Source organism: Bubalus kerabau, chromosome 1, assembly GCF_029407905.1.
Source record: "Bubalus kerabau isolate K-KA32 ecotype Philippines breed swamp buffalo chromosome 1, PCC_UOA_SB_1v2, whole genome shotgun sequence".
Lineage (NCBI taxonomy): Eukaryota > Metazoa > Chordata > Mammalia > Artiodactyla > Bovidae > Bubalus > Bubalus kerabau.
The window spans coordinates 9195867-9219318 of NC_073624.1; positions in this window are offsets into that span (position 1 = coordinate 9195867).

Here is a 23452-nt window from a genome sequence, read left to right on the forward strand (position 1 = left end):
ACTGCAGCACGCCAGGCTTCCCGCCTACCTCCCCGGAGTTTGCTCAGATTCCTGTCCATTGAATCGGTGATGCCATCCAGCCAGCTCATCCTCTGCCCTCCCCTTCTCCTTTTGCCTTCCATCATTCGCAGCATCAGGGTCTTTTCCAATGAGTGGGCTCTTCTCGTGGAGGGGGGGGGGGCGGCGGGCGAATTATTCATTGACTCAATAAATATTCTTTGGATAACTGTGGCTGACCTTTTGGGGGTGAAGCATCAAGCAAGACAGGCCCTCAAACAACTAACATTTTAATTGGGGAGGACAACATTAACATATGTAAGTCATTTGAATGGTGCTATTTGCTGGGAAGATAGTTGATGGCTGTGGCAAGCATGCGAGTGTGGCTTAACTGACAACTAGAGAGAGCAGGAGGGTACAGCGCGAGGAAAGGGAGTGGTGGATTCAGGAAGCGTGGGTGTCACAGAAGGCCACTGAGGCGGGAACGGAGAGGGAGGAGGAGTGGAGTGTAGCGGGTAAGAGGGCGGACTCTGACCCCGCTAGCCCAGGCAGGAGCTGGGCTATTCATCTGGAGGACAAAGGCAAGCTGTTGTATTCTGAGCAAGTCATTGACATAACCCTGTTGGTAGAAAGATTCCTTTGACTACTGTGTGCAGAACTGGTGTTTAGAAGAGGATTGGAGTGGAGATGAAAGACGGATTAGGAGACTGCTTACTAGATCGAGGCAACAGCCCCTGGAGTGGCCTGAGTCAGCTGATGGACTTTATTTAGGAGATGAAACTGTCAAAGCTTGACCATGGATTGGTTGTGGGTGATGATGGGAAGAGATGTGTCGAAGATTCAGATTTCTGACAAGAATAGCTAGGTTTCTGGAGAGGGAGAATTTTCAGTTTGGACATGTTGATGCTGTTTCTGTTGTTTTTTGCTTTGTTTTTGGCTGTGCAGCACAGCTTTTGGGATCTGAGTTCCCTGACTGGGGATTGAACCTGGGACCTCCACAATGAAAGCTTGGTGTCCTAACCACTGGACTGCCAGGGGATTCCCTGGACAGTGTTGAGTCTGAGATGCTTTTGAGACATGCAAGAAAAGGAATCAGATCATTCCTTAGACAGAGAGGACTAGAGCTCAAAGCAGAGGGTTTGCGAGCAAAGACAACAGATTGAGCAGCTGGAGAGGCAACGGAAGCAGAGGTGCCCCAGAACCCAGGGTGAGGGGGACATGGGCAATAACATGGCACGCTCCTGAGAGATCCAGGTAGAAGATAACTGAAGAAAGCCCATTAGATTTAGCCATCCCAGGCCCTTGACCCAGGCACTTCTGATGGAATGGTAGGACAGAAACCCAGATACGGTGAGTTGAGGAGTGGCAGGGAAATGGAGGCACGAAGACCTTGCGAATAGGTGGTTCCTCCCAGTTGGTGGATTCAGGAGAGGGAGGGAAGGGCCCATGGGTTTGAGGGAGGGTTTTTTCTTTTAGCTTGGAAGAAACTTGAGCCTGTTTAAAAGCTGAAAGAAAGGCTTAATAGAGAAGAGCTAACATTCAGAAGGGGGAAGACGGAGGCAGTCTACGACTGGGATGGTGATTCACCATCTTGCTCTCCTATCAACACAGCTAGCTCTGTATGGCCCAAGATGGCTCCTTGAGTTCAGCATTTCATCTGAGTTCAGCCAGCAGAAAGGAAAGAGAAAAGTAGGAAGATGGCATTTTCTTCCTCCTGTTTTTTCTTTTTTTTCAAATTAACATTTACTTGTAAGCAGTCTCACTGGCTTCCTAGGTGACACAGGTGGTAAAGAACCTGCCCGCCAATGCAGGAGACATAAGAGACACAGGTTTGATCCCTGGGTCAGGAAAGATGCCCTAGAGGAGGGCATGGCAACCTACTCCAGTATTCTTGACTAGAGAATCCCCATGGACAGAGGAGCCTGGTGGGCTACAGTCCATAGGGTCACACAGAGTCAGACACAACTGAAGCGACCTAGCATGCATGCACGCATGCAATCTCACTGCCAATGCTGCAGATGCATGAGACGTTCGATCCCTGGGCTGGGAACATCTCCTGGAGTAGGAAATGGCAACCCACTCCAGTGTCCTTGCCTGGAAAATTCCATGGACAAAGAAGCCTGGCACACAATCTCCCTTCTCTTTTAAGAATACCCCAGAGGTGCCTCATGACACTTCTCCTTACATCTCAATGGCTGTATCCTAGCCCCATGACCACATCTTGGTGAAAAGGAGATCAGGAAATGAAGGCTTTGAATGGAGCTACAAAGTGACCAACTACAAGTTGCTGTTACAGAAAAAGGATTGAGAAATGAATACCAAGAGGCTATGTGCAGTCTCTGCAATATAGGTAGGAGAGGCCTGGTGGTTTGTCTATTGAGAAAAAGTCAAAAGAATTAAGATTTGGAGTCCAGCCCACTTCTTTCTAATTCTTGCCCCATATCCTGTCACCTGTGTGACCTTAAACAAGCCCCCTGCCCTCTCTGAGCCTCAGAGTCCTCTGTAGAATGGGAGTGATAATCTACCTGGCCGAATGACTGCAAGGATTAAATGAGATGCCGCAGGAAGACCTGACCTATGGTAGGTGCTGATGTTAATTACATTCAGATTACAATTTAATGTTTTAAAAAGGGAATACACACACATAGAGCACCTACTGGATGCCAGGAACTTGGTGGATGTTTTTTCATCATACATTTATTTACTTCTCACTCCAACCTGGTGAGATGGGTATTATAATCATCCTAATTTATAAAGCAGAAAACTCCAATTCAGCAAGTAAGCCAACAGAAATGTCAGGATTTGAACTCCAGTCTTCTGACTCTTCATCTTCTTCCCAGGTCCTAGCACAGAGCTTCTCAAAGGGTTTTGGGGACTTCCTGGTGGTCCAGTAGCTAAGACTCCCATTCCCAATGCAAGGGGTCCGAGTTTGATCACCAGTCAGGGAATCACTACAAATCACACCCTCAGTCATTTTTTGATCCCACATGACGCAACTAAAGAACCAGCATGCCTCAGTGATGAGCAAAGATCCCACATGCTGAAATTGAGACCTTGTGCAGCCAAATAAATATTTTAAAACAAAATAAGCAATTTTTAAAAATTAAAAATAATAAGAGTTTTGACATTTCCTGACAGCGATGATAGGAGCATCTTGTTATTTATAGCAAGTACTTATTCACTGTACTGGAATTTATAGATAATGAACGATGTGGCTGGAAGCTCTTAGATAACTTCTGGATGGAGGCTGATTGCAGAGGGACCGACCGTGTGGTTAGAGGGCTGGAGCTTTAGGGCCCCCACCCTCCACCCAAGGGGAGGGGAGAGGGGCTGGAAAGGGAGTTAATCACCAGTGGCCAATGATTCGACCAATCATGCCTGGATAATGGAACGTCCATAAAAACCCTCAGTGAAGGGGATTGGAGAGCTTCTGGGTTTTGAATGCATCCACTTGCTGGGAGCCTGGCACACCTCAAACTCTGTGGAGACAGAAGCTCTGCTCTCTGTGCACCCTAACAGAGCTTGCCTATGTACCTCTTCGTGTGGCTGTTTGTGCCCTTTGTAATAAACCAGCAATAGTAAGGTATCGCCCTGAGTTACGTGAGCTGTTACAGCAAATTATGGAATGGGAGGAGGGGGTCAAGGGACTCTGATTTGTAGCCAGATTGGACAGAAATGTGGGAAAGCTGAGGACCCTCTGTTTGCAACTGAAAAGGAGGGCAGTCTTGTGGCACTTGAGCCTTAACCTGTGGCATGTGTGTGTGCTAAGTCGCTTCAGCTGCATGTGACTCTGTGCGACCCTGTAGACTGTGGCCCGCCAGGCTCCTCTGTCCATGGGATTCTCCAGGCAACAATACTGGAGTGGGTAGCCATTCCCTTCTCCAGGGGATCTTCCCAACCCAGGGATTGAACCCTTGTCTCTTACATCTGCTGCATTGGCAGGCAGGTTCTTTACCACTAGCACCACCTGGGAAACCCTCTTAACTTGTGGGGTCTGCACTAACTCCAAGTGGTTAGTGTTAGAATGGATTAAATTACAGGTTAGTGTTAGAATGAATTAAATTACAGGGCGCCCCATTGGTATCTGCAGAGGACTGGAGAATTGTTTGCTGGGGGAATCCACAAGCTTGCCCGCAGAAGTGTCCTGCTGTTGTGGGTAAAAACACGTCTGTACAAGATGCCAAGACCTTTCCTGGAAACTCTGTGAGGTAGGCAGACCCTCCAAGGCCCTTCCCAGCTCAGCCTCAGCTTAACTGCTTCAAGTTTCTCAAACAACCATTTGTTTCCTGCCTCCATCTTTGTCCCTGTTGTTCCCACGCATGCCTGCCCAGTGAACTTCTGCTCCATCCTCAAAGCCCCTTAGCAAATGAAAGCCCTTGGCATTTTTCTTGATCCTCTAGGAGAGGAAGCATTTCCCTTTGCCCTTCTAGGTTCTTTTGGCTGGCCTAATAGAATTAAATTGGCAAAAGACAGATCAACAGGAGAAAAACAATCAAATTTGTTTTCATCCATACGGGAGCCCCAAACATAGGAAGCTCAAAGAAGTGACCGAAGCAGGCAGCTTTTATATCTTGCAGACAAAGAAACAATTATTTGTGAAGTTTGGACAAAACAAAAGGCTTTTTGCTTGGGGTAGCAAGTTAATGAAAGAGTAACAGAGTTTGTTTAGGCAGCCTTCTTGGCCTTGAGACCTTGCATTTCACGTTTCTGGAGATAAGGATTTCTCCTCTCGTCCCAGTACACAGAGAATAGCTTCACATGGGAGATTTATTTCCTGCTTTCAAGGGGACAAGTGTTCTCCCATTGGCTGTTCCCCAAGAAACTTTAATTCAAAATAATCAATTTGCCAAAGTGGCATATTTAGGGGTAGCCTACCCTGAACCCCATCCATTCCCTCACTACATATCACACCCTCAGTCATTTTTTGATCATTTAAAACTATAGTTATTGTTTGAAGTGACTTTTCCAAGGACAGGAACTATGGCAGTTCAGCTCTGGGTCTCCTCGCGGGCCCCCAGGAAGCTGCTTAATGACCATGTATGCCATCACATTGGTTAGAGTGAAATGGAGATGAATGGACACATTGGTAGATGAGGCAAGTGGGAGAGATAGTCCTAAGGTTCCCAAGTGACTTATGGGGAGATGGAACTGCAACTTAGGGCTTCCAGACATACACCCCCAAGCCTCTTTCCATCCCTGCCCCCTAACCAATGCACTCTGATGGGTCCTCTTTCCAGAATTCCTCAAGTCGGATTTTCTAGGGAGCAGGAAGACACTGGGCTCAGCATGGCACTTGGGAGAACAAGTATGAAGTCATCATGCCTCCTGTTTATAGGACACTGAGCTTTGGTTTTTCCAGTGGTCATGTATGGATGTGAGAGTTGGACTATAAAGAAAGCTGAGTGCCGGAGAATTGATGCTTTTGAACTGTGGTGTTGGAGAAGACTCTTGAGAGTCCCTTGGACAGCAAGGAGATCCAACCAGTCAATCCTAAGGGAAATCAGTCCTGAGTATTCATTGGAAGGACTGATGCTGAAGCTGAAACTCCAATACTTTGGCCACCTGATGCGAAGAACTGACTCCTTGGAAAAGACCCTAAAGCTGGGAAAGATTGAAGGGGGGAGGAGAAGGGGACGACAGAGGATTAGATGTTTGGATGGCATCACCGACTCAATGGACATGAGTTTGAGCAGGCTCCAGGAGTTGGTGTTGGACAGGGAAGCCTGGCGTGCTGCAGTCCATGGGGTCGCAAAGAGTTGGACACAACTGAGTGACTGAACTGAATTGAACTGAGCTCCCAAGAAGTAGGGGTGGATCCAAGGAAGTCTGCTGGGGACGGCCCCCTTCTCCTCTGGGGTCAGTGTGCCTGGGAACCAAGCAGAAAAGTGGATCCTGTTTCCTCAGGACAACCCTCTAGGTCAGGGTTTGTCATCAAGGCAAGGCTGCCAGAGGAACAGAGATCTCAAAACCACTCACCCTGATAACCATTTAAACAGGCAGAGCAAGCTCCAGGCGCCCAGGTGGGCAGGCCACCTGGCTGGGATGAGGACCCCGATGCACTTGAAGCACACACATGGCCTGGAACATCAGGTGACTCCCTGCCACCACCCTGCAGCCTTTCTAAAACCCTGGCAGCAGAAGAATGAACAGCCGTGTGGCTTGTCGACCACCTTCTGGAAACTGAGACGGGCTGTCTCCGGGCTGTGCCCAGAGTTTGGATCCACCCTTTGTCATGAGGTCTGCAGCAAGGCTTTCAGTGGCTCCAGCCAGCTCCCCACGGAGCCAGCAGATGCCACCAGTCCTTTGTTCAGCCTCACACACAGCCCCGCAGCAAGTCTGGTTTGCAGGTAACAGCTTGGAAAGATGACGTTAAGAACAAAGAAGAACATTTGGAGGGGCGAAGAGCATTTTTGCCCACATCTTGCCACCCTCATCCTCACCTTCCTTTTTGCTCTCTCTGTTCTGACTGGGAACCCAGGCAGCTATGTTGGCCTCCTTGCCAAAAGAGAGTGCGGAGACCAGCTTGGACTGGGCTCTTTGTCTTTCTGAGCTTTTCTTGGTCACGAGCATCTTGCCAGGAGGCTACTGTGGTCTTCATACTGATCCTCTGAAGAGATGCATCAGAGTCCTTTGACTGGTCACCCCTTCATTTTCAAATGTTAGCTAATAAGCATGTTTCCAGTTGGGAGCTGTTATAAACAGCTCTGCAGCAGTCATTCATGTGATTAAAAACTATTCATTCAATTTCTTAGAGAAGCATAGTGAAATACATGGGGGGTGGGGGTGATTTGCTTTACAATACTTAAGTAAAGGAGGAAAAAAGTAAAAAAGGGGGAGAGAGACTGAACCAATGGGACAAAATCAGTGTGCTCTGGGGTGATGGGTGTATGGGGTTTCATGGGCTGTTCTCTCTTTTTTTTGGTATATGTCTGAAATTTTTCATAATGAAAAACTAAAAATAGAAATGTAAACACAGTCCCTGCCCTCTGGGAGTTCACAGTCCTGTGAGGGAAACAAACAGCCAGGCCCTGGCAGAGCCAGGCAGAGCAGTGTACAGGGCAGATATGGGGCTAGGGGACCCAGAAGAGAGCCACTTCTCTGACTTAGGAAATCAGGGAGGGCTGCCCAGAGGAAGGGACATCTTAGCTGAGGCCTGAAGGATACACAGGGCAGTGAAAGCCGCTCAGTCGTATCCAACTCTTTGCGACCCCATGGACTATAGAGTCCATGGAATTCTCCAGGCCAGAATACTGGAGTGGAGAGCATTTCCCTTCTCCAGGGAATCTTCCCAACAGAGGGATCAAACCCAGGTCTCCTGCATTGCAGGTGGATTCTTTACCACCTGAGCCACAAAGGAAGCCCAAGAATACTGCAGTGGGTAGCCTATCCCTTCTCCAGGGGATCTTCCTGACCCAGGAATTGAACCAGGGTCTCCTGTGTTGCAGGCGGATTCTTTACCAACTGAGCAATCAGGGAAGCCCATGAAGGATACATAGGAGGGGGTCAAATGACAGGGAAGGGAAAGATGTTCCAGGCAGAGGTACCTGCAAGAGCGTAGACCTGGTAGAGAAAGAAAGGCGGTGGCTGAAGCCTAAAGTGATGGTCTGTCTGGCTTCAGTGTTGGTGTGCTAAGTTGCTTTAGTCGTGTCTGACTCCTTGCGACCCCATGGACTATAGCCTGCCAGGCTCCTCTGTACATGGGATTCTCCAGGCAAGAATACTGGAGGGATTGCCATGCTTCCTTCAGGGGGTCTTCCCAACTTAGGGATCGAACCTTTGTCTCTTATGTCTCCTGCATTGGCAGGCAGGTTCTTTACCACTAGCGCCACCTGGGAAGCCCTCGGTGTTGGTGAGATTGAACCAAAGCTGCAGCAGACGCAGGGCTGGACCAGTGATGCTTCGTGACCGTGGGAGTCTGGGGGGCCCCCAGGTGCCTGGCAGCTGGGGAAAGATGTGATCAGGTCTGGATTTGAGGATGATCTTTCTGATCACTGGGACTCCTGGGTTCAGGGTGGATTGTGGGTGGTGGAGAGTGCCCTGGGCATCCTCACCTTTGTAGCTTTTTATTTCTCCTGAATTACTCCTTAAGATCATTTCCAGAATGCTCACCCTGCCCCATACCCTGCTCTCAATTTCTCCGTGCACTACTTCTATCCTCACTTTGGTTTACCTCTTCAGAGATGCTGAGACCAATACCAGGGACGAGGGACTTCCCTGGTGCTTCAGGGGCTAAGACTCTGAGCTCCCAATGGAGGGGACCTGGGTTTGATCCCTGGTCAGGGAACTAGATCCCATATCCTGCAACTAAAGATCCCACATGCTGCAACTAAGACCTGGTATAGCCAAATAACTAAATAAATAATTTTTTTTAAAAAAATGAGAGAAAGAAAGAAAGGACTAGGTTTTACTCATCTCTGCAACCTCAGTGTTTTGCACACAGCAGATACCAAATAAATGCTTTGTGAATGAATAAACTTTTATTGAGCACCGAACGAGTGCCAAGTGCTTTTCTCAGTGCTTTACACATATGACTTCGTGTGCAGGGTGGTCATAACTACCCCTGTGGAACGTGTTACTATTACCCTTGGATAGGATATGCCATCAGATGATGATGCAGGTCTGAAAGTCTGACTCCTGGGGGATGGCCAGTGCGGGGGGTGGGATAGGAAGGATCTCAGATGGCTGGTAGTGCAGTCAGAGGACAGTGTCAGCCAGGCCACCTGGGAAGTCACATTAGCTCAGCACGCGTTAGCTCCCCTCTGCTCAGTCATTGGCTGGAAGCAGCATGTTCCTGCAACCTCAGCAGCACCATGAGGGTGGATCTGCAAAGGCAGCAGCTGGAGACAGCTGTCATCGATACACACAATCCCCAGTTTACAGTCATGAAAACTGAGGCCCAGAAAAGTTAGGTCACTTGCCCAAGGTCACACAGCTAGGAAGCAGTGGAGCTCCTTTGCTTCAGGGGCTGTCTTTGTGACCTCCTACTCTGTGACAGTGTTGTTAAGGGTTGGATCATGTCCTCCCAAATTCATATTTGAAGTCCTAAGCCCCAGAACCTTGTCACAGATGTAATATGCTGGATGGGGTGGGAGTGGGGAGGAATAAAGAGGATCAGATCAAATCAGTTGCTCAGTCGTGTCCGACTCTTTGTGACCCCATGAATCGCAGCACGCCAGGCCTCCCTGTCCATCACCAACTCCCGGAGTTCACTGAGACTCACGACCATCGAGTCAGCGATGCCATCCAGCCATCTCATCCTCTGTCGTCCCCTTTTCCTCTTGCCCCCAATCCCTCCCAGCATCAGAGTCTTTTCCAATGAGTCAACTCTTTGCATGAGGTGGCCAAAGTACTGGAGTTTCAGCTTCAGCATCATTCCTTCCAAAGAAATCCCAGGGCTGATCTCCTTCAGAATGGATTGGTTGGATCTCCTTGCAGTCCAAGGGACTCTCAAGAGTCTTCTCCAACACCACAGTTCAAAAGCATCAATTCTTTGGCACTCAGCCTTCTTCACAGTCCAACTCTCACATCCATACATGACTACTGGAAAAACCATAGCCTTGACTAGACGGACCTTTGTTGGCAAAGTAATGTCTCTGCTTTTGAATAAGCTATCTAGGTTGGTCATAACTTTCCTTCCAAGGAATAAGCGTCTTTTAATTTCATGGCTGCAGTCACCGTCTGTAGTGATTTTGGAGCCCAGAAAAATAAAGTCTGACACTGTTTCCACTGTATCTATTTCCCATGAAGTGGTGGGGCCGAATGCCATGATCTTTGTTTTCTGAATGTTGAGCTTTAAGCCAACTTTTTCACTCTCCACTTTCACTTTCATCAAGAGGCTTTTTAGTTCCTCTTCACTTTCTGCCATAAGGGTGGTGTCATCTGCATATCTGAGGTTATTGATATTTCTCCCGGCAATCTTGATTCCAGCTTGTGTTTCTTCCAGTCCAGCGTTTCTCATGATGTACTCTGCATATAAGTTAAATAAGCAGGGTGACAATATACAGCCTTGACGAACTCCTTTTCCTATTTGGAACCAGTCTGTTGTTCCATGTCCAGTTCTAACTGTTGCTTCCTGACCTACATACAAATTTCTCAAGAGGCAGATCAGGTGGTCTGGTATTCCCATCTTTTTCAGAATTCTCCACAGTTTATTGTGATCCACACAGTCAAAGGCTTTGGCATAGTCAATAAAGCAGAAATAGATGCTTTTCTGGAACTCTCAAAAAAAAAAAAAATAAATAAAATAAAGAGGATGGAGAGGTGGAAATCCAAAAGGTTTCCAGCCTTAGGCAACTCAGCTAACTTCTCTAAACATCTTGAAAGTGAAAGTGTTAGCCACTCAGTCCGTGTCTCTTTGCAACCCCATGGACTGTAGCCCGCCAGGCTCCTCTGTCCATGGAATTCTCCAGGCAAGAATACTGGAGTAGGTTGCCATTCCCTTCTTCAGGGTATCTTCCTGACCAACAGATCAAACCTGTGTCTCCTGTGTCTCCTGCATTGCAGGCAGACTCTTTACCATCTGAACCACTAGGGAAGCCCTCTGAGCATCTTATCAATTGTTTATTTTCTTTAATGAGTAATTCTTAGGCAAAGTTATAGTCATCAGAAGTGGATCAGTGGTTATCAGGGGTACAGGAAAGCAATTGCATAGCATTGTATGTATTATTTTATAAACTTTTTTCCACTGAATGTAATTTTAACGTTTTATTTCTTTATTCTTCTACAAGAAAGTTCTTACTTCCCTTATGGTATTCCACTGTAAAAGTAAAACCAAGATTACTTAACCAGTTTCCTTTGTGTGATGTCTTGGTTGTTTCCTGTTCAGGATTCAACTGAAGTTTGCATTGCAAATCCCTGTAGACCAAGATTCCTTAACTTTCTCTGAGCTTCTGACCACTAGGAGGAGCCTCCACCACCAGCACCCCCTCCCCAATAGTATTTTAAAATGCACAAAATAATATACCAAAGTTTATAAAGGAGATCAATTATATTGAAATGCATTTATCAAAATATATATATTTAAATTGGGTACAGTGGTCCAAAGAAGGTATGAGACCGTGGAGCAAAGCCGCCCCAGCAGACCCGGAAACCCACAGTGAGAGACAGAACAGACCCAGCTGTGCGGCTTGAAGCACCCAGCCTCACCCAGCCACAATCAGCTGAAACTCATAACACCTACAGATGTGTGATTTTGTTTTAGAATAGTGTGTTAACACAGCAAAGGCTAACTGATACAGTGGGGGGAGAGTAGCCCTCCAACAGAACCCGTCACCTCAGCGCATGTCCCACTCCTTGCTACCCCATGGACTGTAGCATGCCAAGCTTTTCTGTCCATGGGATTCTCCAGGCAAGAATACTGGAGTGGGTTGCCACTTCCTCCTCCAGGGGATCTTCCTGATCCAAGGATCGAACCTGTGTCTTTTACATCTCCTGCATTGGCAGGCAGGTTCTTTACCACCAGCACCACCTGGGAATCCCCCAAACCTGGAACAGAAATGGCAGATAAGCGTATGAAAAGATGCTCCACATGTCTTCACTGTTGTTGTTAAGTCATATCCAACTCTTTTGACACCCCGTGGACTGTAGCTTGCCAGGCTCCTCTGTCCATTCTGTCCATGGAAATTCCCAGGCAAGAATACTGGAATGGGTTGCCATTTTCTTCTCCAGGGGATTTTCCCAGATTGGGGATTAAACCTACATCTCCTTGCTTGGTAGGTGGATTCTTTATCACTGAGCCAATGGGGAAGTCCCCCACATGTCTTTGGGGAACTGCAAATTAAACAACAATGAAATACCACTACACATCTATCATTATGTCTGAAATTCAAAACATGAACACCTCCAAATGTTCACAAGCATGTAGAGCCATAGGAATTTTCCTTTATTGCTGGTGGGAGTGCAGAATGGCACACACACTTTGGAAGACAGTTTGGTGGTTTCTTGCAGAGTTAAACATAGTTTTACTGTATGATCCAGCAATTATGCACCTTAGTATTTATCTAAATGAGTTGAAAATTACATTCACACAAAAACCTGCACATGGGTGTTCACAGAAGCTTTATTCATGATCGCTAAAACTGAAGCAACCAAGATGTCCTTCAGTAGACGAATAAACAACTGTGGGACATCCAACCAATGAAATATTATCAAAGATAAAAAGAAATGAGCTATTGGGAGTTCCCTGGCAGTCCGGTGGTTAGGACTCAGTGTTTCCACAGCCATGGCCCCAGGTTCAACCCCTGACTGGGGAACTAAGATCAGAGTATGCACATTTGTAAGGATTTTGCTGCAACTGGAAAGTTGTCTCCCACTTTGCAGTTGCCATTTCCAGTCACCCAGCATAGAAAAGGGCCTGTTCTCCTGCCTCCGACATGCAGCCAAGGGTCCTGGAATTCTGGGGTTTGGGCCCCTGGGCAACACCGCTCTTTAATATAGCCCATGAGACCAAGCTTTCAAATGTTCACTTTGCCAAGTGACTTGCAAGCCATGCTTCCTGTTTCCTGCTCTGACCTGGCTGCCACTCATCACCTGAGCCACCTCCCTTCCTCTGGACCACTGCCCTTCTTCCAAGAAATGGGTCACCTCCTGCCATCTACTGACATCTCCAGGCTTCAGCTCCCAGGACGGCTTCTCTAGGCTCAACACTCTCCCTGAATTCCCTAAAACACAGCTACCACCAACCTAATAAAAATCTGACTGCAGGTTTGCGGAGAACAAAAGGCAGATTTAAACTGGAGGTCGCTGCTGCCAAAGTCCACAGTCTGGGATTCTCCACGGGGGCCACATGACTGTTTTCTTTTTAGCCCACCTCGGTCTCTGGATAGGGGCTCAATGCCCTCGACTGGACCCTACTGCCCAGTGTGCAGACCACCCCAGATGCCACCGCAGGGGAGAAGAATCCTGGCCTCCCATCTAAAGCATGCTTCAGCTCCTGCTCTTGCACCTTCCTGCAGAGAGCAGTCCAAAATCGAGTTTGGGGTAGGGGCTGGAGGCGTCCTTTAACTAGCTAACCCAGTTTATATAATGGATTAGAATATTTAACACCTTAGTCTAAAGAAGCTAGCTTGGAACATCCCCAAGAGCATCAGGGGGCTGTTACTTTGCAGCTGCCTGACTAAAAGGGCTGGAGGAAAGGGTCTTTCCAAAACAATTCAGAACAAAGGGAGGATCTTCTCTGTAAACAGATCCCCTCTCCTGCCCTAGAATGCAAAAGCTGTGTATAACCTATACAGTGACCGTTTCTATCATCAGCAGTTTTATATGTGCATTCTCCCATGGTACCTCATGACACTTTCATTATTATTATTGGCTATGCCAGGTCTTAGTTGCATCTGGGATCTATTTCCCTGACCAGGGATCAAACCTGGGCCCCTTGCATTGGGAGCATGAAATCTTAGCCACTGGACCACCAGGAAAGTCCCAGATAATTTGGTAAATGTTAAACAGTGCCTCAATTTGACTTAACTCATATTTCTGTGATTACTAGAAAAATTGAACTTTGGCCCATTTATATTTATTATATGTGAATTGTCTGTTTAGATTATGAACCTGTATTTCTGTCTGGTGCTGTGCTGTGCTCAGTCGCTTCAGTCGCATCTGACTCTTTGCGACCCCATGGACTGTAGCCCACCAGGTTCCTCTGTCCATGGAATTCTCCAGGCAAGAAGAGTGGAATGGGTTGCCATGCCCTCCTCCAGGGGATCTTCCTGACCCAGGGATCAAACCTGCGTCTCCTGAATTGCAGGAGGATTCTTTACCGCTGAGCCACCAGGGAAGCCCTTTCTATCTGGTAGTATGTAGGAAATATTTTTCCCGGTTTTTCATTTTCACTTTGTTGACATATGAAGCATTTACCTTTTTACATAGTCCGGTCTCTCAGTACTTTCCTTTCTGGTCACTGCCTCTGTGTTAGGTTGACAAAGACTTCCCCTACCCCAAATTCACATAAATAGTCACTTAAATGATTGTGTGGTAAAGCACCTGCCTGCAGTGTGGGAGACCCCGGTTGGATCCCTGGGTCAGGAAAATCCCCTGGAGAAGGGAACGGCTACCCACTCTAGGATTCTTGCCTGGAGCATTCCATGGATGGAGGAGCCTGGTGGGCTGCAGTCCATGGGGTCGCAAAGAGTCAGGTACAACTGAGCAACTAACATATTCCATTTGGAGTTTTAATGCTGTGTAAGGGATCCAACTTAATTGTTTCCATATACATAGCCAATTTCATACTAAAGTCTTTTATTGAATAGTCTCTTGAACTGCTTTGAAACGCTACCTTTATTGGTTTTGTAACTCTTATATACCAGTTCTTTTGTTTTTAAAATCCTTACCTCCCAGGGATTTAACAATGCAGGAGCATCTCCAGGGCCTTTAGCACAAAAACATAGAATCTGCTCCAAACGTGTTGGTTCTTGTCCCTTCTCCTCCCCTTTTCCAGTCCCACTTGCCCCCTCCTCAAGCCATACGCATCTACCATTTGACCTTGGGATTCTGGGAACAGTTCCAAATTCACAGAAGGTGCTAAGGCCTTTGCCATTTGGGCCACCAAACTGCTTTTCTGGCCTGTTAGTCATCTCAGCCAAGGTGACCTTGCTGTGAGGACTGGATGGGTGAGCCCCGGGAAGAAGATGGTAATTACAGAGTGCTGGGGAGGTGGGAGCAGGTGATCAGGGAAGACTTCACGGGGGAGGGGACCTTGGAGCTGAGTCTAGGAGCACAGAGGAACTAAGCAGACAGAGAAGGGAGAAAGGGCGTTCTGGACCAAGGGGACAGCACAAACAAGGGGTGGGTTGGGGGGGTGTTGGGCAACAGTTGAAGTCATGGCAGGAGGCTGGAGACGGGTCTTGACTGCAGTATGCAAGATTTTCGATCTTCGCTGCAGCACGTGGGATCTTCGCTGCAGCACGTGGGATCTTCGCTGCAGCATGTGGGATCTTCACCGCAGTGCGTAGGATCTTCGCCGCAGTGTGGGATCTTCGCTCGCGGCATGCGTACTATTGGTTGTGGCACTCAGGATCTTTGATCTTCCTTGTAGTGTGTGGGATCTAGTTCCCTGACCAAGGATTGAACCCAGGCCCCCTGCACTGGGAGCACGGAGTCTTAGGCACTGGACCACCAGGGAATTCCTACAGTGGATGTTTAAAGCCACAAGACCAGATGGGTTCACCCAGGAAGCGAGTGTGGATGGAGAAGAAGGCCAAGGATGGGCCTGGGCGTCTGCCATGTTGACAGCCAGGGCTCAGCCGATGCCAGTGGCCCAACTGATGTGACTTTTAAAAAGCCTGCAGATTTGGAAAAAGTTTGAGGAAAAGGCTTTTGGTTTTGTTGAAGTTTTTCCAGCATTTGAAGTAACATTTTCTAGGACACGTAACTGGGACAGGCTTGGGACGACAGCAGAGATGGGTGAACCCAGAGGAGGGTGGATGGCTTACAAAAGCCGAAGCCTTTGCTGATCCAGAAACATTCAGAGCCGGGAGAATTGCTGCATAAAAGCCTTTAAGGATCTGTGAATTACTGGGAATATACACAAATATTTAAATAAAAGGCAGCAAAATGCCTAAGAGCATGGGTTTTGCAGGTGGGGCCCTATGGTGCTTCAGGCTCTGCCCCAGTGTGACCCTGGCAGAGCCCAGCTCCTCCTCGGTAGAATGGGATAAGCATAGTGCCTCTATCCACAGGTGTAAAAGTGAAATAGATACTACGAAGTGCCTACCATAGAGCTGGCCCTAAAGGGAAAACCAGTTTTCTTCTATACTTCTACTCCCACTTCTGACACCAAAGGTATGTGGGTTTCCCACACCGACCAATTCTCTGACACCAGCTGAGTGTCCTAACCGAAGCTTATTCGGTTTTTTGTTTTCAAGTAATTTTATTTATTTATTTTTGGCTCTGCTGGGTGGTTGTTGCTGCGCAGGCGTTTTCTCCAGATGCAGCGAGTGGGAGCTAGTCTTCATTTCAGGGCACAGGCTTCTCATTGTGGTGGCTTCTCTTGTTGCCGAGTACGGGCTCTAGGGTGCTTGGGCTTCAGTAGTTGTGGCACATGGGCTCAACAGTTGTGATTCCCAGGCTCTAGAGCACAGGCTTAGTTACTCCAAGGTATGTGGGATCTTCCTGGACCGGGGATCAAACTCGTGTCTCCTGCAGTGGCAGGTGGATTCTTTGCCACTGAGCCAACAGGGAAGTCCCCTATTCAGTTATAACACTATGCGCCTGGAGTTAGGATCCCATCCCTCAAGTTAGGAGATCAGTTTCAGGGACTGCCCTTACTTCAGAAACTATTCCTGAGCTACTGGATATAAATCAGTGGTTCCCATGGTCTCCTTCTCAGGTTTAATACTTTGCTAGAATGGCTCACAGAATTACAGATAGTGCTTTACTTATTACTGCCTATTTATCATAAAAGGATGCCTTTCAGGAACAGCCAGATGGAAGAGACACAGAAGGCAAGGCATGTGGAAGGGGTTGCAGGACTTCCACACTCTCTCTGGGTCTGCCATCTACCCGGCACTGACCTAGAAGCTCTCGGAAGCCCTTTAGGTTAAGATTTTTATGGAGTGTCAATACATAGGCATGATTGATTAAATCATCAGCCGTTGGTGATTGAACTCAATCTGTAGCCCCTCCCCTCTGTCCAGAAGTCAGCGGGGTAGGGCTAAAAGTTCCAACCCTTTAATCACAGGGTTGTTACCCCTGGAAACAATCCCCCATCCTTAGGGGCTTTCCAAGTCACTTCATGAACATCTGCTCAGGTGTGGTTAAAAGGGGCTTATTATGAACATAAAAGACAATTCTCTTACCCAGTTCATTCAGAAATTCCAAGGATTTTAGGAGCTCTGTGCCAGGAACTCAGATTGAATGAAGGCTAAGTATATGTTTCTTATTATAGCACAATATTACAGGCCCAGTCAAGTGTAGCTGTCTACCTGACAAGGAGACTAAAAGGAGGAGAAAAAAAAAAAAAGATTCAGAATTGGACTTCCCTGGTGGTGCAGTGGATAAGAATCCGCCTGCCAACTCAAGGGACACGGGTTCGATCCCCGATCTGGGAAGATTCCATATGCTGTGGAGCAACTATGCCTGTGCACCACAACTATTGAGCCTGTGCTCTAGAGCCCAGGAGCCGCAACTGCTGAAGCCCAAGGGCCCTAGAGCCTGTGCTCTGCAACGAGAAAAGCCACCACAACGGGAAGCCTTCACAAAACAAAGGCTAACCCTTGCTTGCCCAATCAGAGAAAGCCTGTGCGCAGCAACAAAGACCCAGCACAGCCAAAAATAAATAAATAAAATGATTTTAAAAAAAATCATATATTAAAAGATTCAGAATCGAATAAAGGGGAAATAGGACGCTGAACTCACAGGCATGTGACCAGTGCGGTTACACAAGGTCCTGCTCTCAAAAGGGATCCAGTTTTCGGTTTACTGTCTGCATTGAAATTGCAGACAGTAATTCTTAACAATTGAAATTCTTAACAATTTTCTCCTTGAGCTTGTTTTGTAAGAGAAATCCAATGGGACTACGAAGCATGTGTGTGAGCAGAGAAGACACAGCAGGTGGCAACAAGCATGTTCTGGCCAACAAGAACGGCGAGCAATGGGCAGTCTGGGTGAGGAGCAGTTGGCCTGGCCACCGGGCGTGCACCCACATGGCTGGGCAATCTGAGACACTGTGGGGCTGCAAGGGGCCAGGATCTGTGCCCAGACTGGCAGCAGTGGAAGATGGCTGCGGTCCATCAAGGCTGTGATGAGAAGGGACCCCCACATGGAAGTGGATCCTGTAGCATCTACAGAAATATAAATGCTGCAGCCCAAGTCTGTGAAAGAACTGCCAGGACTCTTGCAGTAAACTGTCAGTAAATTATTACAAAACCAAAGCATACACGTGGATGTTGCTATAGAGCATGTCAGGGAGTCATTAGAATTCTTCAGAGCTTGAACCTCTCATTTTGAAAACTGCTGCAGCGTTGCAAAGCAAGTATTCACAGGCTTAGAAATAGAAATTAAATTTACAGACCATCTTCTATAGAAAGGAATTTCATTTTCATGTGAAGTTGCATTATCAGTGAGGAAGGCATTTTAAAAATTAATTTTTCCTTGTAACTGAGGATAGAGCAAGCAAATGTATAACAGGTTATTATATACAAATCATGAAGTCACTCTCAGTTTCTTATACAACTTCCATAAGTTACAGAAAATGTTGGGGAAAACATTAAAATGTCACTGTATAAATTTACATTTAAAATTACAAGTCAGACTTACATGAAATTGATTTGCATGAAGAGTTAAATCCTTTTAGAAAATGGTTCCACAAGAATCATGTGTGGATGTACTTCAACTTATATTTTGAAAGTTTATTAGAAATTTCTCCTAATGTGACAGCCTATGAAATATTCTTAACAACTCCAGCAACAGTTGCAGCAGCAGAAAGATCCTTCTCAAAATTAAAAGTTATAAAAAATTGTGATCTTGAATTAGGCAGGAATGATTGTCATAGCTTTCCATTATTTCAATTGAAATGATACTGGCAAAAGTATGTGTTTTGGTAAATGAATTTGCAAAAAAGTGAGTCAAAAAAGTTTAATAGTCAGATATCATATTAACAAGGTGTTATTGTATTATATAAATTTATGACAATGAAAATTTGCTTTGCAATTTTAGGTTTATAGTGTTACTCATGTATCACTATTACCCTTTACGTATAAGTAATAAAATATCTTGAAAGGAAAAATCTTTATATTTAGTACCTTTAACCGTACTGGTTTCTTATTGCTTTTTTTTGGCTGTGCCAGGTCTTAGTTGCAGCATGTGGGATCTAGTTCCCTGACCGGGGATTGAACTCAGACCCCCTGCATTGGGAGTGCACAGTCTTAGCCACTGGACCACCAGGGAAGTCCCTTTTATTGCTTTTCAAAGAGGCTGTGCATTTAATTTTGAACTGGGCTTTGAAAATTATATAGTGGCCCTGATTCTCAAAACTAGTAATATTTTTTTAAAGCATTTTCGCATTTCCCCCAATTGTCCTGACTCTGTGACAAGCCTTTCAGGCTTTTACAGACTTCCCTCCAGTCCAGTGAATGGCCATCATATGATGACTTTTTGAAAACCCACATCAGTGTGGAGGGCTGGTCATCTTGGAATGCTGGCAGTCTCCACTGGGATGTCCCGTTCAGCCCTTTTGGGGACCCATCTTCTTGACCCAAGACTTAGTCTTTTGAATCACTCCCCCACCCCCACCCCAGATGGCAGATCTGAGTCCTTCATTGTCAACTTTTGAAGTCTTTTGACAGGTAACATATGTGGTGCGTGGTCACTGGAGAGTGGAGGGAACACCTGAATAAAGATTCAAGGACAGAAAGTGCAAATGGAGAACAGTGTGGGCACTGCTGTTGCTCAGTCGTGTCCAACTCTCTGTGACCCTATGGACTGTAGCCCACCAGGCTTCCCTGTCCTTCACCATCTCCCAGTTTGCTCAAACTCTCGTTCATTGAGTCGGTGATGCTATCCAACCATCTCTTCTTTTATAAATCTTAAAGACTGAGGGAAAGGCTGTTACAGTGAGGCTCAGGGTCTAGCCAAACCCAAAGGGTTGGAGCCCAGTCCCACCATGTCTCAGGGGTGTGCTTCAGGTTAAGGGTCCTCTGCTCAGAGGGGCTCAGGTCTAAACTGCATCTCTGACACTCAGCACTCACGCAGTTGAGATTTTTGCTTGCATGTTGGTTTAACATCTATCTCCCCTGCTGGAAGGCCACCTCTGTGAGGTCAGGGACTGTCTACCTGGTTAACTGTTGAACTCCTAAGGCCAGTACAGAGTCTGGCACTTTACAGATCTGTTTAAGTATTAAAACAGCTCAGGGCAGCTAACTTTAAAAACAGTGTCCTGCAAACATGTGTGTACATAAGCGCATGGGAACAGTCTGGAAGGAATGAGGTCACGCTCCTAATCTTCGCTGCCTCTAGAAGGGACCAGGCTACGGAGCAGCGATGGGGTGTGTGTGCGTGTACACAAGTCAAGTTGGGGGGTACTGGCTTCAACTGTAATGATTTTACTTTTTAACTAAACAATAATGAGCAATAAAGCATGTTCCAGGTCAGGGGAGACAGAGGCGACAGGAAATGCCAAGCCACACTCATAAAGAACAAAGAAACACCGTGACGCTCTGCAGTCCACTGGTGGGTTTTGAGTCTTCACTTTATTACTATGTCACCAGAAGTCACCGCCTTCACTTGGTTCACCACAAATGGACAGATGTCATAGAGAAGGGTGCCACGGGGCCACTGGATTCACTCTTGAGAGACTTAACCAGGTGGTGGGGGAGTCCAGAGTGGGGGCCCAGGATGGGGACTGCCATTCACTGCGCACACACACACACACACAGATATATTTGTGGAGCCTTATATTATACATCTTATATATAGAAAATATATATATTTATACTATACACAGGCAGTAACGCTGCGGGCAGGGCAGGGGCACCCAGACAAGGGCTGTGGGCACCTGGGGATGGGGAGTGTCACATTGAGGGGCAGCGCCAGGAGATGGGTGGACACGTCTATCCTCCCACAAACTCTTGTTGGGAGGGGTGCTCCCCCTTTGTGCTCCATAGAGAATCAAAGGGGTCTTGGGCCAAGACTGGGGGCTCCCGAGGGGTAGTACGGGGTTGGGGGATCTTGGTTACATGGGGGAAGCCTGGGACCCCCAACAGACTTTGAAGATCAAGAATCACCTGGGAAGGTTGGAGTGCGGAGAAGATGCTGGGACCCTCTGAGCTAGCCCCAACAGTTACACCCCCAGGTGTGGCAGGAGCCACGCCCAGGCAGATGACCTGTGACTGCACAATCAGAGGCTGGAGACCTGGATCTGGAACCTCTAGCTCTGTGCTTAACCATGGACAAGTCACTGTCTTCCTGGCCCAGACTTCACCCCTGTAAGGGTCCTCGAAGCTCTAATCTCGTGTGGAGCCCAGTTTTCCTTGGCCCTCTCTAGTACTCGATGGGAAGAGGGGGTCCAAACTCAGCGAGGTCAGACTGCAGGGGTGCCCTTCTCCAAGGAAAGGCTTGGAAGCAGGGGGGAGGCAGAGGAGGGGCAGCAGGGAGGGAAAGGGGGTGCCACTGACCTGTGAGCACTGGCTCCAGGCTTGAGGCCTCCAGGGGATTGTCCTCAGCCAACAGAAGCAGCAAGACTTGCCCACCGACCACTCAGAAGGGGAGTCAGGAGCCCTGGGTCTCAATTAAATCCTGCGCTCCACATCTCTGGTCCTCTCTTTCTCACCCACCAGGGCACAGCCTGACCCCGGATGGGGTCCTGCCTGGGCGGCACCCCAGGACTAGTGGGGAATGCTGAGTGAAATAATTCAGCACCCCCATTCCTGGCAGGGGCTCTGGTAAACCTTCCCATTCTGGGGTGGCAGGGAGACTCTGTAATAAATACCCAGTACCTTGCTCTCTCACCCAGCATCACCAGCAGCTGGTCAGTGCCCAGGGGAACAGACAGGCAGCACCCTGGGGTCTCCCCAGCAAGGGAGGCTTTTGATAGGGAGGGGACGAGGGGGAGGACTTCTCATAGCATCCTGTGTGGACACCAAACTTCTATCTGCCAGAAACAGACCACATCCACCTGCACCCTGACCTGCTTTGCAAACCTCTGGTCTAGTGCAGGCTCCACTGCTCAACTTGGAGGAAACCAGAGTCCCAGCCTGTCCCAGCCCCGGCCACCCTGGGGGAGCCCCTTCCCCAGACGTGGAAAGTTGAAGTCCCCAACAAGCAGCTGTCACCCGGCTGTCTGGGGTCCTCTCCTGTCACCACTGCCCCTTGGGAGGACTTAATCAGACCTGATCCATGCTCCACTGCTAACCCACTCGTGCGCTGAGCCTCAGTTTCTCCTTCTGTTAAGTGGGGGCAATGATGCTGCTTCTCTGCCAAGGAAATTCCCGCTCCTTCCCTCACTGCCACACTAACACCTACCCATCCTCCGGGCCCCTCCGTGGGGACCTGCATCCATACAGCTGTACTCACACAGCGCCTGGCCCCCGTAAGGGACCCTGGGTCCAGCAGTCGGTTTAACGCTCATCTCTGAGGACAGTCAGCTCCTTGAGGGCAGACACCACACCCTTTGTGTTCCCGCCACAAATGCCCCATCATTGCTGAGTCAACAGGCAAGTGGGTAGCTATGACCTGCCTCTTAGGGTTCTCGTGGGGGCTGGTGGTGGGAACACCCAGCACTGCGCCAACCCACAATCCCGCTGCCCCACTCCCCGAGGCAATGGCGCATAGACACCGTCCCCACAGTCTCCCCGCTTCAAGGCCTGCCCATCCTATAAGGCTCAGTAGAGAGCCTGCATTATCCAAGAGTCCCTCCTCACACCTCCCGTGCCTCGGGGGACACCTACCACCCTGTCCCCTGGCCTGTGGCCTCCCCCGGACTTCCATGCCCGAGGGGCTCTTGCCACTCATCTTGGGGACAGTCTGTCCCATGGCAGCAGCTTCCAGGTGGAGGCCAAGCTGGGTCTAGAGCCCTGTCTTCCCACAGGGAGCCCAGTCACATGGCAGGCCTTCTGGAAGACCTTGCCTTGGCCATCCCCGCCCCTCGGCCCCCAGCTGACCCCGGATGAAGGAAAGATGACACAGTGTCCCAGATCAGTTCTGTTTCCTGGTAGGTCGCAGGGGCAGGGAAGGGGGCGCCTGCTGGGTGGCTGGGACGAAGTAGCCCAGGTAGCAAGCCCAGCTCTGCCACTCACTCACTGTGATCCTGGGCCAGGCACTCCCCCTCCAGGCCTCCTTGTCCACCCAGCCCCAGGCAGGGACTTAGCACGCCACTCCTAGAGGCAGGGACAGTGGTCATTCCGACGGGAGGCCGTGAAGGCCTGCTGGAGCTCCTGGGAGGATGCACACAGCTCGGAGTGGTACATGGGAGCCAGGCCGGCCCGCTCGGCTCTCTTGCCCGGGAAGGCGGCCAGGGCAGAGGCCGGCGGGATGTGGGGAGAGGGGCCTGGAGGCAGGGCTGTCCCGCTGGGCGGAACAGTCGGGGCAGAGCAGGCCCCTGGCTTGCAGCAGAATCAGGGTGTCTCACGGGCTGAGGTCCCCAAGGCCTCCCAGAGGGACTGTAGCACTGAGCAGCGGAGCCCCGGGCTCGGGGATGGGAGATGGTGGGGACCCTGGGGGACAGAAGGTGCTCTGCATTGGGTAGCCTGTGGTGGCCCCACCTCTACCACTGGCTGCCTGAGTGCCCTGACCTTGCCAGGCCTCAGTTTCCTCAACCATAAAATGGAGGCGGCCCAACACTCAGAGCAGGGCGGGGGTGTCACTTCTAGCAGGTGACAGCCCCCAGCGTCCTGCGGGTACTCACACCCCGCAGTCAAACCTTCCCAGCATCCTCCCGGTGGAACATTCTCTCCATTCCTTCCTCTGGTTAAGAGCAGGGCCTCCTCCACATCACCTCTTCCTCGTCTCCGGGGACCATCTGCCT